At 44.1% G+C, this 16333-nt stretch overlaps 1 long non-coding RNA gene across 2 annotated transcripts in view; it reads right to left on the reverse strand.

Annotated features, from left to right (window-relative positions):
* Window positions 1-9033: 9033 nt before the first annotated feature.
* Window positions 9034-16333, reverse strand: part of LOC148004574 (uncharacterized) — a 105835-nt gene continuing 98535 nt past the window's right edge. The window contains exons 2-3 of one of the 2 annotated variants that reach the window (XR_015625168.1): window positions 15093-15284; window positions 9034-9680 (exon numbers count right to left, since the gene is read on the reverse strand). This is a non-coding gene — a long non-coding RNA (uncharacterized LOC148004574). The remainder of the gene's footprint in view (window positions 9681-15092; window positions 15285-16333) is intronic. The other variant, XR_015625169.1, reaches the window with a different exon arrangement.

Below are 16333 nucleotides of genomic sequence, written 5' to 3' on the forward strand. Positions count from 1 at the left end.
TCCAGCACCAGGGCATCAGATTTTCTTTTCTGGCTTCTACAGGCACCTGCATGCCCATATTGCATATAAACACATTCTCTCTTCCTCTTCCTCTTCCTCTTCCTCTTCCTCTTCCCCTTCTTCTTCCTCTTCTTCCTCCTTCTTCTTCTTCCTCCTCCTTCTTTTCCTCTCAACACACACACATACACATGCCCCAATCTTCAAAAGAATCTCTCTCTCTCTCTCTCTCTCTCTCTCTCTCTCTCTCTGTGTGTGTGTGTGTGTGTGTGTGTGTGTGTGTGTGTGTGTGTGTGTGTGTCTGTGTGTATGCTCACACTTGTAGAGGCCAAAGGTCAAAAGTAAGTACCTTCCTCATCACTTTCTACCTTTTTAGAACAATTATTACATTCGTTTATTTGGGGAAGGGATATTCACACCATGATGCTGGTGTGGAAGTTGAAGGACAATTTTTGGGAGTTGATTCTTTTCTTTTACCATGTGGGTCACAGGGATCACATGCTGGTTTGGCAACAAGAGCATTTACCCACCTTCATTCAGTGAGCAGAAAGCTCATAGAATAACTGGCAATCTTGGGATCTTGGGATCCTCTATCCAGTACCTCCAATACTGAGATCACAGCTGTACTTGTTGTTGTTGTTGTTGTTGTTGTTGTTGCTGTTGTTGCTGATGTTGTTGTTTAATGTGAATATGGAGAACTCAAGTCCTCAGACTTCTGTGGTGAGCATTTTACCCACTAAGCCATTTCCCCTAAATACTCTCTATTTTGAATAAGAAGAAAGCTCATCAGATCATAGAAATCGGATCCAAAAGCTATAACAACAAAAATGGCACTGTAAATCTTTAAATAGTTTTTCAGATCTATCTTAATTTTAACAGGGGAGGTGGTGTGTGTAGTGAATTCTGGAGCCCACAGAGACATAAAGGTCCTTTGTAGCTGGAGTCATAGGTGGATGTGAATCAGGGCTTTAAAGAGAATATAATATATAATATATGATGTATGATGTATGATACATGAATATATATATATATGTATATATATAATCTAGATTTTACAATCTCTTCAGAATATGGTGATGACCTTTTTCACCAAAATTTGAAGCAAAGGATGTATAATTGGTTATGGAGTCTAAATAGGATACAGAAGCATATTTGTTTGTTTTTCTGTTTTTTGAGACATCGTTTCTCTATAACAGCCATGGCTGTCCTGAAACTTGATTTGTAGACCAAGCTGGCCTCAAGCTCACAGGGATCCTCCTGCCTCTGCCTCCTGAGTGCTAGGATTAAACGTGTTCTCCACCCTGCCTGTCCCTAGAAGGAATGTTTTTAATTAAATGTAAGTAGTTACTTTGACTATATGTTTATGATGAGAAGGATTGGACCAGGAGCTTCATGCATGCTGAACATATATTGTGCCACTAACTGGTAGCCCCAGCTCCCTAAAATTTCTTAGACATTCTATCCAGTGGTAAAATAAATAATGTAAATGTCCAAATTCTCATTCAAAGGCAATGCATTAAACTTGATGCATCCTAGAAATGGAAGTTCAGGGAATGAGATGCCATTCTGCAGTTATTAGGGAGAAAAAAATTAACACCAGCAGCAGCTACTGTAGTAGAGTGCTTGTGTTTATGTTGGGAGCAGTAGGATCCAGTCCAATCTGCTTGAAAGCAATATAGTAACATCAACTAACAGTAACTGTGCTTATAAGAATGTAAATAACATCTATGCTGATCCTGAAATATGGCATTTTAACAAGGTAATTATTTAAACTAGAGATCCCTCGAGAAGAGCTGCTCTGGGAGGACACTTTTACTTTGACATCCGTTTATCTACCTAAATCCAGATTTCCAAAGAACACAGTTATTTTTGCTTCCTTCCCTAGGTTTCATTAACTAACCCCATATAGTCGGGAATCAAGACTAAAGAATGTAATCACAACGGGACAGTTTTTTCACAAGCCATGGACTATCTCCTAGGCCCATTCGATTCCCAAACACACTCCGTCACTAACTGCTGTCTAGGCCTGGGGTTCATTTATTCCTCTAATATTCCTTTCGACTCCTCAGATTGGTCATCTTCCCCATCTCCCTCCCACGAAGAAGACAGTATAATTATGTAGACCTCATTGAGTAATGGCACTTCTGTGGTTCTTCCTCAAGCATGTTAATAGATGTGTTTATCTTTCTCTCCTATTAATCTCTCATTGTTGCTTCATTCCAGCAAGTCAGTGGAAAAGGTAGGGGCCACTTTCCCTTTGCCCTGCATCTACATAATCATTCAGTTGAGCTGGAGAGAGGAAAGCACCGATCCAGGCCATTTAATTGATTTTTTTTTTTTTTTGCAACAGGCTGGATGAAGTTAGAGATAAGGAAACGATAAAAATGCTAAGAATGTCCTGTCTGCTGATTAAAGATGAGGAACTATTGCTGTCTCCGTGGATTTGGAATGACTTCCAAGAGATACTGTTCAGTAAAAAGGGCAAAAGGGAAGAGCATTTTGCATGAACCAGTGCTCTGCTGGAGAATCAGAGCTAGAGACTTCTGGAAGGACTTTGGGGCTGGGGGTTGGGGGGGCTTGGGGAAGGGGCTGGAACAGGTAATCTGAAGAGTGCAGAGGCCAGGCCATAGGTCAGATGGGGCAGCGGATCCTTCCACTGGTATATTTTCTTCTTCCCAAATGTCTTAGTTCTGCTGTTAAGGACTTGCCTGTTTCTGGTTGGTTGGTTGGTTGGTTGGTTGGTTGGTGGGTAGGTGGGTGGGTGGATGGGTGGGCATATGTGGACCCAGGGCACTCTGCATACCAGGCAAGTATTCTGATCCCCAGGGCCTCTGAATATCTTTCAGCTCAGTGAAAAAGAGCCATGGAGACGACCGAGAATATTCCCCTTTACTCAAAGTCAACTGATTGTGACTTTAATCACATAAACAACAAACACCGTCACAGCAACACCAAATCAAACAGTTGATGGAATAAACCCTAATAGCGGTCAGAGGAATAATGCTTCTCTTGTTTCCTTTGCACTTGATCTTAGCCTAGAGGCAAACAAATGACTGTTTCATTTTTTATAAAAACGAATAATGAGAAACTCTGCGTCATACCTTCCACCCTACCTTCCCCTTATCTGTGGTAGGACTTTGTGCAGCTTAGGTCAACCTGTGTGGCCTCCTGACAGCAGAGTTCAAGGCCTTAGTTCCTCCCTCAGTTTGACAGCTAGAGGCATGGTTTGTACTGTAGCAACTTCAGCAGGCAACTAAGTTTTCTTTCCTAACTAAGCAGATAACCTCCGTCTTCCCATTAAAGGGAGCACCAAGTACTAATTCTAAACAATTGTTCCCGGAACAGTGTTCATAATCCTGGAAAATGTGTCTAAAATGAATCTACTTGGATTGATGTGCTGACCCAGTTAGGAAGATTGGGCTTCAGAGAGCGGCAGTTAGCATTTCTTCCCCAGGCACAATGAGCTTGTGTCAGTTCTTGTCTGGGTCTGTTTCCTTGTCAAGGTTACTTGGGATCCTCTCAGACAGCTGGAAACTCAGTGAGCAGCCTGTGATTCTCTTTTGTCTGCGACCTTGGTGCTAGGTCCTGAGGAACATTTTGGAGGCCTGTGTTTCTGCCTTTGTGTGACAGAGTAGCTGAGGGCTGGGTGTTCCTCGGAGGTCCCTTTCAGACATCAGTTCAGAGTACAGTTAAGTGTAAACTAATTTAAAACTTGCTTTTCTTCAAGAGTGGGGGCTGGGAGTAGAAGATGACTCAGCAGTTAAGAACTCCAGCTGCTGCTCTCCCAGAGGACAGAGGAGCCAGATTTGGTCCCCAGCACCTGCAGGGAAGTTCACAACTGTCTGTAACTCCAGTTCCAGGGCATCCGACACTGTCATCTGACCTCTGAAGCCTCCGGGCACACACGTGGTGCAACAGACCTACATGTGGACAAGACACTCATATGAAAGAACCTAGCTCAAGTCTCAGGATGGCTGGCCCCAGGAAACACAAGAGACCAGCTTGATGTAAAAGCAAGAGGCAGTTTATTATAATGAAGCTCCAGCTGACACGTGTCTCTTGCAGGAGACAGAGGAGTCGACCCTGAAACTCAAAAATCAGGGGTTTATATAGGGAAAGCTAGGGGGTTTGGCCCGGTTACACACAATTGGCTGTTTCAAACAGTGGCGGCTAATTTCCAGCGCGGCTGTAAGTGATTGGCTCATTCAAACATAGCAGTGAGATTACAACACAGCAAAAGAGTATGTGCTGACTGGGGCGTTCGGGATTTTAGAAGCCAGGTGTTTATCAGGGCTTGAAGGACATATGGTTAAAGTGTGACTCTGAGGGAGTCACATCTGGGGGAGATGCCCTCCTGCCAGATGGTTTATGGGTCAGTCCTGATAACTCGGGCTGGTTTCTGCATTCCTTTTCTTTATCTTTATGGTCTGTTAGTCCTGGCAGCAGGGCGGGCCGCGTCATGCTTGGACTTGCCTGGGCCTGCGTTTCACAGGTTTCTTAGCCCTGAGTCTGTGAATTTTGAAACTTACTCTTTACTTTAAATCTATATCCTTTCATTCCCCTCTTCTTCTTTTGACTCTTATTCTAATCATAGAATGTAAACACCAGTGTCCCCCAGTTCTGTCTCAAATTGGACTATAGGTTGGTATTGTCTCTGTATTACCATGAGCTTTACTGTGTCTATCCGGTTCTGAATAAACGCCATGCCCTTGTTAATTATGCAGGGGCCAAAAATTAGAGCTAGGCAGACAAGGAGCACAGGTCCAGCCAGGGCTGAGAACAATGTGGTCATCCATGGCGACTGAGAATACCAGGACTCGAACCACCCTTTCTTAGAGTCTCATTCTCGTCTTCAGTGTCCCAACCTTTCTCTCAATTTTTGCATAGAGTCTCTGACCACCCTGGTATGGTCTGCGTAGAAACAACACTCTTCTTTTAGGGCGGCGCATAAGCCTCCCTCTTTTAAGAACAATAGGTCAAGGCCCCTTCTATTCTGTAGAACTACTTCTGATAAAGAAGTTAAGGATTTTTCTAAGGCATCTATAGACTTTTCTAGCAGCCTCAGGTCTTCATTAACAGCATCTTTGAGCGATTGAATTCCCTGTCTTCCCTCAACTAACGCTGCTATACCCGCCCCCATAAGCAATGCTAGGGTAAGGGTTATTGGTTCTCTTTTAAATCTGGTGTTGGTGTATTCTTCTTCGAGGCTATCACCGGGGTGGTAATGTACACGAGGTATAAGCTGGATCATAACACAAAAATCATAAGAATTGAAAACACTAGTTGATACACATGGGGTGAGTCCTGTGTTGCATGCCCACCATCCGACGGGGTTTGGTACAAACTAGTGACTGGAGTCTATCTTAGCAATGGGATGGATTTGGCCACACAGGTGTTTGTGAGTGGGTGGTGGGGTCACTATACAGAGGCCGGGACTATCCCCGGAGACCTCAGTCAAGGTCAATTTTTTTCCTGTTCCCCAAGAGGAAGAAGCATGACTTGTGGTCGTATTGTAGCTTCCATTGAAAGCTATCCCTTCGTAGTAAGGGGGCCCTGAGGATAGGCACAACCAGCAGTCAGTGGTGGCATCCGGGTCAGTCTCATTAAGGGCGGAATAAGCTCCTTGAATTAAATTAAACATTCTTTGGCCGGTTGTAGGAGCCTTGAATGGGAGCTCCTGAGGAGGAGTTTGGGATATACTTATAGTCCTTACAGCCGGTGGGGCTTTTTTTGGGACCGGCGGCTTGATTCTGATGGGGAGGCCCTGCTCAGGAAGGACCTTGTTGGGTCCTAAAGGTACTGGAAGGGTGCTCTCTACAGTCAGTTTAATTGTGAATATTAACCCAGGATCTTTTCCAGGAGCATCTACTCGCAGACCCCAAACATTTCCTCTGTGCCAGCTCCGGCACTCCTATTTCCCTTTATCAGTAAACTTTATAAGTATAGGATTACAATATTTATCTTTACAAGGTCCTTCTGGACCGTTGGTAGAAGGCACAGCACACCCTTTAAGATATCTGCCAATCTCTCTTTCGCCCTGGGTTTCTTCATCATGACTACTGTTTCTCTTTGCAGTGATTAAATCCCACTTTGAGGAGGGATTCCAGTAAGCTTGCCCTGTTGTCTCACACAACCCCAAGCGGCGCAATAGAAGTCAGGCCTTCCCCCACACTGGTCCCGAAGCTTTCTGTGTTGTCCTTGTCCGGGACAGACGTAGATCCCTGCTGATCTGAGACTGGCTAGATAAAACCGTCCTGAGCACCCGTATATATCTGAGGCCGCTAATGGGGATTGGACACATTGTTTTTCAGGGGGTGCATTAAGAAGGTCAAGATGGTCTGGGATATCCCAGGCAGGCGAGCCTGCTGCTAACTTACAAAGGTCAGGGGTGAGGTCTGGCCACCATGTCCATGGGGGCCGAACAGCGGTGGTTGACCACACGATGTCTCCCTCTCCATTTTGTACTTCCCACGTTTGTTGGACAGGGGTGTGTGGGTTGTTGTTACTTATCTCTAGGGCTGCGCCAGCGGCGTAAACGCAGCTTAAGAGGATTAGTAGTCTTTTCCAGCGTCCATCCATCTGGATCAGGTTCAGGGGTTGCTCTCTTAACGTGAGACGCATGGACCCAAGTGGGAATTCCTTCAACTTTGACCACGGTGGGCATCGTCAGCAATACCAGATATGGTCCTTTCCACCTCAGCTCTAAGTTTCCTGCCCAATGTCTCCTCATCAGGACGGCCGTCTCCCACTTCAACCTGGTGCGGCACTTGTGTGTCACCAGCAATATAGGTTTCTCTTAATTGTGTCCATATCTCTTTTCTTACTGTTTCTAAGGCCTTGAGCCGAATCGAGAGGTTGAAAGAGGGAGAGAAAAATACATCTGGGCTAGTTTTATCTTTTATAGACATATAAATGGATGGAGGGGCTCCAAACATCAATTCAAAGGGGGTCAAACCAAAAGGGCCCAGGGAGTTTCGAACCCTGAATAAAGCATAAGGGAGAAGGGCTGTCCAATCGTTTCCACTGGTCTCTAAGGCTAATTTTGTTAAGGTCTCTTTTAATGTTCTATTCATTCTCTCTACCTGTCCTGAACTCTGGGGCCTGTATGCACAGTGTAATTTCCAATTAATCCCCAGTTGTCTGGCCACTCCCTGACTTACCTGGGAGACAAAAGCAGGTCCGTTGTCTGACCCAATTACCTTAGGTACCCCAAAACAGAGCAGGATTACTTCTCGTATCTTCTTGGTTACCACGTTGGCAGTTTCATTTTTTGTAGGGAATGCTTCAACCCAGCCTGTAGAGGTGTCTATAAAGACTAGAAGATATTTATTTCCATACTGGGCAGGCTTTACCTCCATAAAATCGGTTTCCCAATAGGTTCCAGGTCTATCTCCTCTCAAACGCCTTCCTTCTAGGGGCCTGTTGGACCCAGCATTAGTAAATGCACAAGTGCGGAAGTTTTTGACTAGATTTTCGGCAGCCTTCTTTAATCCAGGAATAGAGTAAGGGGACCTATTAACCAATTCTATTAACTTTTTAGCCCCCAGATGGGTAAGGCAGTGTATATCAGCCAAATATTCCTGCCCCTTTTCTTCTTTGAGAGTTCTGTTGTCTGTCTCATTGGTCTCTGACTGGGATTTAGTTTTCATCATCAGAGTCATGGGTCCGTGAGCTGCTTTCTTTGCCTCCTGATCTGCCATTTGACTTCCTTTATCTATGGGTCCGGTCCCTTTTTGGTGTCCTGGGCAATGTATTATTGCCACTTTATGGGGCAAGTGAACAGCCTCTAGCAGGCTAAGGATCTCTTCTTTATTTTTAATATCTTTTCCAGCAGATGTTAAGAGTTCACGCTGTCGGTATATTGCCCCATGGATATGTGCTGTAGCAAAGGCATACCGGCTGTCTGTGTAAATATTGATAATCTTTCCTTTTGCCAGCTTTAGGGCCTGGATCAGTGCGATGAGCTCCACTCTTTGGGCCAATGGGCCCTCAGGCAGACTGCTGGCCCATATGACGGCCTTTCCATCTACCACCACTACCCCGGCCCTCCTCTTACCTTCTACCACGAAGCTGCTTCCGTCGGTATACCAAGTCATTGCCCCTGGCCATGGTTGGTCTATGAGGTCTGACCGAACTCCGGAGGCTTCAGAGGTCAGATGACAGTGTCGGATGCCCTGGAACTGGAGTTACAGACAGTTGTGAACTTGGCTGCAGGTGCTGGGGACCAAATCTGGCTCCTCTGTCCTCTGGGAGAGCAGCAGCTGGAGTTCTTAACTGCTGAGTCATCTTCTACTCCCAGCCCCCACTCTTGAAGAAAAGCAAGTTTTAAATTAGTTTACACCTAACTGTACTCTGCACTGATGTCTGAAAGGGACCTCCGAGGAACACCCAGCCCTCAGCTACTCTGTCACACAAAGGCAGAAACACAGGCCTCCAAAATGTTCCTCAGGACCTAGCACCAAGGTCGCAGACAAAAGAGAATCACAGGCTGCTCACTGAGTTTCCAGCTGTCTGAGAGGATCCCAAGTAACCTTGACAAGGAAACAGACCCAGACAAGAACTGACACAAGCTCATTGTGCCTGGGGAAGAAATGCTAACTGCCGCTCTCTGAAGCCCAATCTTCCTAACTGGGTCAGCACATCAATCCAAGTAGATTCACTGTACACCCATTTTCCAGGATTATGATCACTGTTCCGGGAACAATTGTTTAGAATTAGTACTTGGTGCTCCCTTTAATGGGAAGACGGAGGTTATCTGCTTAGTTAGGAAAGAAAACTTAGTTGCCTGCTGAAGTTGCTACAGTACAAACCATGCCTCTAGCTGTCAAACTGAGGGAGGAACTAAGGCCTGAACTCTGCTGTCAGGAGGCCACACAGGTTGACCTAAGCTGCACAAAGTCCTACCACAGATGAGGGGAAGGTAGGGTGGAAGGTATGACGCAGAGTTTCTCATTATTCGTTTTTATAAAAAATGAAACAGTCATTTGTTTGCCTCTAGGCTAAGATCAAGTGCAAAGGAAACAAGAGAAGCATTATTCCTCTGACCGCTATTAGGGTTTATTCCATCAACTGTTTGATTTGGTGTTGCTGTGACGGTGTTTGTTGTTTATGTGATTAAAGTCACAATCAGTTGACTTTGAGTAAAGGGGAATATTCTTGGTCGTCTCCATGGCTCTTTTTCACTGAGCTGAAAGATATTCAGAGGCCCTGGGGATCAGAATACTTGCCTGGTATGCAGAGTGCCTTGGGTCCACATATGCCCACCCATCCACCCACCCACCTACCCACCAACCAACCAACCAACCAACCAACCAACCAGAAACAGGCAAGTCCTTAACAGCAGAACTAAGACATTTGGGAAGAAGAAAATATACCAGTGGAAGGATCCGCTGCCCCATCTGACCTATGGCCTGGCCTCTGCACTCTTCAGATTACCTGTTCCAGCCCCTTCCCCAAGCCCCCCCAACCCCCAGCCCCAAAGTCCTTCCAGAAGTCTCTAGCTCTGATTCTCCAGCAGAGCACTGGTTCATGCAAAATGCTCTTCCCTTTTGCCCTTTTTACTGAACAGTATCTCTTGGAAGTCATTCCAAATCCACGGAGACAGCAATAGTTCCTCATCTTTAATCAGCAGACAGGACATTCTTAGCATTTTTATCGTTTCCTTATCTCTAACTTCATCCAGCCTGTTGCAAAAAAAAAAAAAAAATCAATTAAATGGCCTGGATCGGTGCTTTCCTCTCTCCAGCTCAACTGAATGATTATGTAGATGCAGGGCAAAGGGAAAGTGGCCCCTACCTTTTCCACTGACTTGCTGGAATGAAGCAACAATGAGAGATTAATAGGAGAGAAAGATAAACACATCTATTAACATGCTTGAGGAAGAACCACAGAAGTGCCATTACTCAATGAGGTCTACATAATTATACTGTCTTCTTCGTGGGAGGGAGATGGGGAAGATGACCAATCTGAGGAGTCGAAAGGAATATTAGAGGAATAAATGAACCCCAGGCCTAGACAGCAGTTAGTGACGGAGTGTGTTTGGGAATCGAATGGGCCTAGGAGATAGTCCATGGCTTGTGAAAAAACTGTCCCGTTGTGATTACATTCTTTAGTCTTGATTCCCGACTATATGGGGTTAGTTAATGAAACCTAGGGAAGGAAGCAAAAATAACTGTGTTCTTTGGAAATCTGGATTTAGGTAGATAAACGGATGTCAAAGTAAAAGTGTCCTCCCAGAGCAGCTCTTCTCGAGGGATCTCTAGTTTAAATAATTACCTTGTTAAAATGTCATATTTCAGGATCAGCATAGATGTTATTTACATTCTTATAAGCACAGTTACTGTTAGTTGATGTTACTATATTGCTTTCAAGCAGATTGGACTGGATCCTACTGCTCCCAACATAAACACAAGCACTCTACTACAGTAGCTGCTGCTGGTGTTAATTTTTTTCTCCCTAATAACTGCAGAATGGCATCTCATTCCCTGAACTTCCATTTCTAGGATGCATCAAGTTTAATGCATTGCCTTTGAATGAGAATTTGGACATTTACATTATTTATTTTCTACTGGATAGAGTGTCTAAGAAATTTTAGGGAGCTGGGGCTACCAGTTAGTGGCACAATATATGTTCAGCATGCATGAAGCTCCTGGTCCAATCCTCATCATAAACATATAGTCAAAGTAACTACTTACATTTAATTAAAAACATTCCTTCTAGGGACAGGCAGGGTGGAGAACACGTTTAATCCTAGCACTCAGGAGGCAGAGGCAGGAGGATCCCTGTGAGCTTGAGGCCAGCTAGGTCTACAAATCAAGTTTGAGGACAGCCATGGCTGTTATAGAGAAACGATGTCTCAAAAAACAGAAAAACAAACAAATATGCTTCTGTATCCTATTTAGACTCCATAACCAATTATACATCCTTTGCTTCAAATTTTGGTGAAAAAGGTCATCACCATATTCCGAAGAGATTGTAAAATCTAGATTATACACACACACACACACACACACACATATATATATATATATATATATATATATATATATATATATATATATTCATGTATCATACATCATACATCATATATTATATTCTCTTTACAGCCCTGACTCACATCCACCTATGACTCCAGCTACAAAGGACCTTTATGTCTCTGTGGGCTCCAGAATTCACTACACACACCACCTCCCCTGTTAAAATTAAGATAGCTCTGAAAAACTATTTAAAGATTTACAGTGCCATTTTTGTTGTTATAGATTTTGGATACAATTTCTATGATCTGATGAGCTTTCTTCTTATTCAAAATAGAGAGTATTTAGGGGAAATGGCTTAGTGGGTAAAATGCTCACCACAGAAGTCTGAGGACTTGAGTTCTCCATATTCACATTAAACAACAACAACAACAACAACAACGAGTACAGCTGTGATCTCAGTATTGGAGGTACTGGGTAGAGGATCCCAAGATCCCAAGATTGGCCAGTTATTCTATGAGCTTTCTGCTCACTGAATGAAGGTGGGTAAATGCTCTTGTTGCCAAACCAGCATGTGATCCCTGTGACCCACATGGTAAAAGAAAAGAATCAACTCCCAAAAATTGTCCTCCAACTTCCACACCAGCATCATGGTGTGAAGATCCCTTCCCCAAATAAACAAATGTAATAATTGTTCTAAAAATGTAGAAAGTGATGAGGAAGGTACTTACTTTTGACCTTTGGCCTCTACAAGTGTGGGCATACACACACACACACACATACACACACACACACACACACACACACACACAGAGAGAGAGAGAGAGAGAGAGAGAGAGAGAGAGAGAGAGAGAGAGAGAGAGATTCTTTTGAAGATTGGGGCATGTGTATGTGTGTGTGTTGAGAGAAAAAGAAGGAGGAGGAGGAGGAAGAAGGGAAGGAGGAGGAGGACGACGAGGAAGAGAAAGAGGAAGAGGAAGAGGAAGAGAGAATGTGTTTATATGCAATATGGGCATGCAGGTGCCTGTAGAAACCAGAAAAGAAAATCTGATGCCCTGGTGCTGGAGTTACAAGACACAGTGAGCCACCCAATCTGGATGCTAGGAGCTGAACCCCAGGTTCTCTATAAGAGCAGCAAGGGCTTTTAACCACTGACTCATCTCTCCAGCTCCTAATATCTTTGAGTGTCGAGTAAAATTGAGGCATGGTCTAAGAAATCTTAAGTCTAAATTGTATTGCAAATGGAAACTTAATTCTAAACTATTTTTATACGGCCCTCAGCTTATTGTAATTCTCAGAAATCTTAAGACAGCACTCTTGCCCTCTTAGGGGTAGAACATGCCTTAAAATGCACATGTTTATAGTAAGCAGCTCAATAGTGTTTGGGATCTGTACACATCGGGAATCTGTCACTGCTGTCAAGGAAGTGAGCACACTTATCCCTAGTCAAAGTTTTCTTCTGAATTTGTTTAGTCCCTCCTCTGTCACCCTCACTGCCCAATCTCTGACCTGTTTCTTATCACTACTAATCTGTTTACATTTATTTATCTAATAGAATCCTGCTGTAAGGAACGTTGTGGAGTCACGCTGGCTTTAGTTACCATCATCATTTTGAGGTTAATCTTGGTATTGCATACATAAACGTTCATTTGCCTTCTCTGCTTAAAAAGCACTGTGTTGTATAGCTACATAACTCCCTTTTAAGTGTTCATCAACATCCCCATTTGGAGTTATTACAAATAAGACTTTCAAATGTTTATTTATTATTATTAAATATTTATTATTTCTTTTATGTGTATGGTTGTTTATGTCTGCCTGTATGTCCTGCACCATGTGTACCTGATGGCCTAAAAGACCATAAAAAGACTCCGGATGCCCTAGGACTAGAGTTACAGATGGTTGTGTCACATGGGTGCTAGGAACAGAAACTGGGTCATCTACAAAAGCAAACCGTGTTCTTAACCCACCTCTCCTTCTCTCAAACCCTTATGTATTGAGACGGGATCTCACGATGCCCAGGCTGGTCTCAGCTCCAAATGTAACCAAGGATGACCGTGACTCCTGATTCTCCTTCTACTTCCCAAGAATTGGGATTATAGGCATGTGTCACCCCACTGGGCTACAAAGTCAGACTTTTATAGACATTCATATACATGTCTTTATATGGACATGTACTTTTGTTTCTCTATTGTAAATGTATATATAGTAGCAGGCCTGGGGCACAGGGAAAGTGCTGGTTTAAGAAGTTGCTAAATGGGGGCTCAGAGAGGTGGCCCTGCCACTGAGAGTGCTTCTTGCTCTTCCCTGGGACCTGAGTTTGGTTCCCAAGCAGTCAAGTAGGGTGAATCCCTGTTGCTTCTAATGCCAGTATCAGGAAAATCTGGTCAGCTATGGCAGTTGTACTCACATGAGCATTCACAAACACAGACACAGACACAGACACACAGACACATACACACACACACACACACACACACACACACACACACACACACACACACACACAGTCACACAGACAGGCTCCTAAAAATAAGTCTTTTAAAAAAAACTTTTAAAAAGTGTCAAGTGTTTCCTAATCTGTCAGGCCATCTCACGTTCCTCTGGTAGGGTACTCTAGCTTACCTGCCCCGAATCTTTCTCGGTATTTAACACGACCAGTCTTGTGGACATTTAACAGGAATCTCTGTGATATTTCCCAGAAAAATAACTGGGCTTATTTTTAATTATTGCCAACATAGACCTTCTCTCTGGAGAAACCTTGGTGCACATATATTTTCTGTGGTGCTCTGTCTGTCTCCTTTGCATTGCTTACTGCCAAGTCCTTGCATGGTTTGGGGACTTAGACTTGACAAGAATGGTGAAAAATGGAAGACAGACAGACCGGCACATAGACAGAAAGCTGGGATAATGTGGTCCAGACTCACAGCTGGAGAAACCTCAGCACCCTGGAAGCTCAGTGTGTTTAGTATAGAGTTGAAGAGAGGCGGGGTGACTGCATTCAGCTGAACAAGGACTGGGCTATTGTACACAGATCAAGGTAGCATGGTTTATGGGTCATGGCTGTATCAAGCAGACAGGTTTAGCTAGTCTTGGTAGGAGTACTCTCTGTAGGGGAGCAGTCTTCTGGCTATAAATATCCAGGGGCAGAACATTATGGTGGACGTTTTCTGAATATACTATTAATATCCATATACAGATATTAATGGAGGGATTTGCCATTTCCCTCTGAACCTCACCCAGGGCTGGAGAAGGTTTTGTCATTTTTCCATGGGTTTGGGGCTCTGGGTCCCTAAACATGGCTGGCACGAGTCAACACCACTCATTCACTCAGAACTGCACACCCTCATGGCTTCCTCCCCCACCACACACAGTTTGTGTGAAGCCCATCTTTCTGTGGCATTCTGGTTCTCTATATGACTCCTGTATATCAAATATCCTGAGTTTGAATTCCCATTTATGTCTCCTCTATCCAGGAAATTTCCCTATCCGCACCCCACCCCCGCCATGCACTGAAATCTCTCTAATTCTCTGTCTCTCTCTTTTTTAAATTTATATATTTTTATTATGTGTATTGGTTTTCTGCACGCATGTATGTCTGTGTGAGGATGTCAGATCTTGGAGTTACAGACAGTTGTAAGTTGCCATGTGGGTGTTGGGAACTGAACCCAGGTCCTCTAGAAGAGTAGTCAGTGCTCTTAACCACTGAGCCATCTCTCTAGCACCCCCTCTCTAATTCTAATTTTCGGTTGCTATAAACAAAAGTCTTGTGAGCATCCATGTATGAGTCTCTAAAAGTCTCAGACCTTCATTTCTCTGGTTAATGCTTAAGAGTACAAGGCTGAGATAACACGAAGTGATCATTGAATCATTCAAGAAGATGCCAGACTTTCTCCAGATCGATCTTGAAATTCATATAAAGTTGAGCTGCGTCGTAGAATTCTACACCACTATGTAGTTTAACTGTATGAACATCTCTCCTCTGTGGTTTGCTGATTTGAACGGGCTCAAGGCTCTTATCTTTATACTCTCATCCTCATACTCTGTGCAGATTCTTTTAGGAATTGTTTTTATGAAACAGTGTCTTATTATGTAGTCCACGCTGTCCTCCTGCCTCAGACTCACCAGAGCTGGAATTACAGGCATGAATCACATGTCCTCTCTCTCTTGGAAGGGGAGCATAGGAAGGGAGATTCCCTTGGAGATGGTACCTGGAACCCCATGGTGCTAGCTGAGGGCTCTCCATCACTGGCTGGATCCCAGCACTCCCACTTCTTTCAGATGGCTCCACTCCAGATCTTAGAAGTCTACAGAACCCTGTAATGAAGCAAGATTTGATACATACTTATCTCTGAGGGTATCTTCCTTGGCTTTAGCTCTCTCTCTCTCTCTCTCTCTCTCTCTCTCTCTCTCTCTCTCTCTTTCTCTCTCTCTCTCTCTCATCTCTTTCTTTCTGACAAAGTGCTGGAGCTACAAGCCTGTGTCACTGCACCTCATAAAGGCAAGACTGAGGATCAGGAGTCTGTGGCTTTGTGCATTCTAGGTGAAGGGCCTCTGGTCAGCTCAAGTATGGCTGTGAGCATGGCTCTGGCAGGCCTTGCCCATCTCCCCAATTCTCTGTGCTTTGCAAAATCCCCTTAAATTGCATTCCTAGAGCTGGCCACCAAGGCCTAGTTCCTTATTTGGCCACTTCCTCCTCCTGAGGCTGACTATCAAAGTCAAGCTATCAAAGTATTGAAGTCCAGCATTAAAAAGCCCGCCTTGGCTGCCCCATTAACACAGCCCAATACAATTAAACACCTCATCCTAACACGGGGGAGTTCCCCTGGTACCTTTATAAAATGTCATTGTCTATGGGCCTCTTTTGTTTCCTCTCTATCCTTTATCCCCTAGGACAAATATCCCTGAAGCCTTCCATCTCCCTGTCCCTTCAAAGTGAGCTCCAGCTTCTGGGTAAATTACTTTGGTTCTCTTTTTCTCCAGTGAAAATGCCTGACCCCAGAACCTCATTCAGGTGAGGCTGGTTCTCTACCATGGAGTCCATCTGTAGCAGTCTCTTTGCTTCTTATTTTGAGACAAGATCTCACTCTGTTCTTAAGGCAGGTTTTGATTTTACTCTGTAGTTAGAGCTAGCCTTGAACAAGTCGTCCTCCTTCCCCAGCCTTCTGAGTAACTAGAATGGCAGACCTGTGCCAGGAGGCCTTGCTAAATCTCTTTTGAAAGAGGAGCCATACTGTCCTCTAGTGGGGGCAGGATTGGGAGGGGAACTTCCATATAAAATGGGAGGGGGAGGGGCTAGTGGGATGCTGGCATGGAAACTGGGAAAGAGAATAACAATTGAAATGTAAATAAGAAATACCCAATTT

Source organism: Rattus norvegicus, chromosome 7 (assembly GCF_021556685.1).
Source record: "Rattus norvegicus strain SHRSP/BbbUtx chromosome 7, alternate assembly SHRSP_T2T, whole genome shotgun sequence".
NCBI classification, from domain to species: domain Eukaryota; kingdom Metazoa; phylum Chordata; class Mammalia; order Rodentia; family Muridae; genus Rattus; species Rattus norvegicus.